General features: G+C 41.4%; 1 pseudogene; it reads left to right on the plus strand.

Annotated features, from left to right (window-relative positions):
* Positions 1-325: 325 nt before the first annotated feature.
* Positions 326-1,233, plus strand: LOC110305690 (annotated as a pseudogene).
* Positions 1,234-3,320: the final 2,087 nt, after the last annotated feature.

Here is a 3,320-nt window from a genome sequence, read left to right on the forward strand (position 1 = left end):
TTACAAACTGACCTCCCAGACATACTAAAACTAAAGGGACTTCCTATATACAAAAGGTGGGGCATTCCCTTTCTTGTAATTTGTCATAGAACTACTTACTTAAACTAAAATTAATCAGTATTTTCGTTTTCAAGAGCCTCCTCAACCTACAATTTAATTCACTATTTAATATTTATCTAGTTTACATCATTGTTTCCAGTTTAAGAACTCTAACAATACAAAAATAATATTTTTTCAAGAATTTGGGCTTTTCCATGCTACCCGGAGATGGGTCTATACGATGTTGTTCTCTGTTCCCATCGTAACTTAAAGGGAAACTTACACAATGTCCAGAGCTCTTGACGTCCTGAAGATGAAGGAGGAGGGTGTCCTCAAATTCCTTGCTGCTAGAACCCACTTAGGTGACACCAACCTTGACTTTCAGATGGAGCAGTGCATCTACAAAAGGAAAAGTGACGGTATTTACATCATCAATCTGAAGAGGTCCTGGGAGAAGCTGTTGCTTGCAGCTTGAGCTATTGTTTCCGTTGAGAACCCTGCTGATGTCAGTGTCATCTCCTCCAGGAACACTGGCCAGGGACCTGTGCTTAAGTTTGCTGCTGCCACAGGAGATTGTGAAGCTCCAATCGCTTCCCACCTAGGACTTTCACTAACTAGATCCAAGCAGCCTTCAGGGAGCCACGGCTTCTAGTGGTAACTGATCCCAGGGCTGACCACCAACCCCTCACAGAGGCCTCATATGTCAACCTGCTCACCATTACGCTGTGTAACACAGATTCTCCGCTGTGCTATGTGTCCATTGCCATCCCACGCAACAATGGAGCTCACATTGTGGGTCTGACTTGGTGGATGCTGGCCAGGGAAGTACTCCGCATGTGAGGTACTATCTCCCGTGAGCACCCGTGGGAGGTTATGCCTGACCTTTACTTCTACAGAGACCCAGAGGAGATTGGGAAGGAGGAGCAGGCTGCTGCTGAGAAGGCTGTGACCAAGGAGGAATTCCAGGGTGAATGGACCGCACCAGCTCCTGAGTTCACTGCTGCTCAGCCTGAGGTGGCCAACTGGTCTGAGGGTGTGCAGGTTCCCTCCATGCCCATCCAGCAGTTCCCCACGGAAGACTGGAGAGCACAGCCAGCCACTGAGGACTGGTCAGCAGCTCCCACAGCGCAGGCCCGTGGGTTGGAGCCACCACTGAGTGGTCCTGAGCTGCTCTGCAGACGCCTGAGCAAAGGGGAAAAAGGTGGAAGGAAAATAAAGTTCATAAAAGCTGGGGAAAAAAAAAGAATTTGGATTTTTCTCCTAGATAATTTGTAGGAGTGCGTAATTATTTAATTCATTGATCCTGGGGCGGCGATGGTGTTCCTTGCTACCTGCCCCAATGTTCTAGGTACCCAAATAAAGGACACACATACACACACACAGCCTTTATATTTTTATGTGCCTAAAACAGCTCAATGGCTGGGCTACTTCCTAACCCCCACGTGAACAATCCACCTCCCTCCAATATTCCCAAGTTTTTAGTCACAAAATTCTATATTTCATCTTGGCTGCCCTGGACCCAGTTTGGCAGCCGTCTTGGGGCCGCTATTCCCCAGCTCCTACATGGTGACTATGCAAACAATTTTGGGGACCCAAGTTAACATAATATAAGCAGCCACAATGATTATTTCCTTTTAAAGATTTATTTTTAATAATGGGTACATGTGCATGAGTATATGCCCACAGAGGCTGAAAGAGGAAGCCAGACTCTCTGGATCTGGTGCTATAGGCAGCTGAGAACTACTCTACACAGGTTCCAACAAACTCAGGTCCTCTAGAGGATTAATGTATACTTTAATTATAGTGCCATTTCTCCAGATCCCTGAAGACTTCCTTTTCAGAATTCTAGTCCCAGCATCTGGATCTTTAGGACATTCCTCATAATTTATTTTATTTCCAATAAATTAGTGGAAATTATGCTTAGTTGGAATAAACCAAGTAGGTAGGAAATAAAGATCACGTTCCAATAGTGGCCACTTAATTAACCAGTGGGAAAGAAACTGTAATGTCATGTGAGCCCTTCTGAAACAGAATCCATTTTTTAAATTGGTCAGATTGAGATGGTTTCTTTGTCAAATGTCTGTCCTTTTAAGCTGCTTCCAGGTAAGATGGTGAAACTAGATCCTGTCTCTTTATGATCAAGTGAAGAAAGTCAAAGACAGAAAAGAACAACTCTATTTTGATAAGAGGAACACTATAATAATCACAAAGAAAATGAAAAGTTAAATGGAAGAGCAAAGAGAAAAATCAACACAGAGAGGTCAGTCAGGGAAAGCCTCTGCAGCTTCATGGTGGAAACTTTTTCCCAAAATCGTAGGTTTTCTCCTTGCTGAATTGCTCTTGAATTCAGCCGAGAGTGGGTTGCTCAGTAAAATGATACTCCCACTCCTCGAGAAAACAAAGGTATTTCAGTCAAGAGATACACAAATAGTACCATAGAAACGCACATCATAGAAAACATGCAACATGGAAAGCCAAGAGATGGTTTCAGACTCCTGAAAGAGATGGTAACTCCTTATTGATCTCAAACACAGTTAAATAGGTGACATGCCAGATAATGGTTTTAAAGGTTTTCTGTTACAAAAAAAATAAGTGACATAAATGAGGATACAAACAAGTAGGTGAATTCAGTATAGGATCTGGAGAGAAATGTCTAAAAGGTCAACAGAATGCATGGCAAAAGCAGGATCATGCTAAGGATGAACAGCTTAGCAACATGGGGAAAGTTCAGCAAGGAAGGGGGGTTAGGGAGAAAAAGACAAAAGCACTAGAAGTGAGAAACCCAATGAATCAAATACAAATACACAACAGAGAGAACTGTTCATAGACTTAATATCAAGCATAGAAGTCAAGGTTAAAAATGGGACACTCAGAGGTCAATAAGGGAAATGGTAACAAGTGAATGTAACTAAATCATGCAGAAACTCAAGTGACTAAGAGATCACATCGAAGACCTGGTGGGCCAGAAGTATCTGCAATAAATACTGAACATGTAGAGGATCTATTTAAACAAAAATAGCATTTCATTTTTACAATTGTAGAGAAAGAAATGACATTCAAACAGTAAAGATTTTAAAAACCACAAACACAAATGACCAGAGAAGAAGCTCTCTGTGACACACTATAGCTAAAAAAAAAAAAAAAAAAAAAAAAAAAAAAAAAAAAAAAAAAAATTAAAAAAAAAAAATTAAAATGTTGAAAAGGAAAACCACCAGCTCACCTACAAAGGTAGAAACAACAGAATAATGTACAATCTTTCATCAGCAAGTATAAAGTTCAGG

The sequence above is a fragment of the Mus caroli genome, chromosome 11 (genome assembly GCF_900094665.2).
Source record: "Mus caroli chromosome 11, CAROLI_EIJ_v1.1, whole genome shotgun sequence".
NCBI classification, from domain to species: Eukaryota; Metazoa; Chordata; class Mammalia; order Rodentia; family Muridae; genus Mus; species Mus caroli.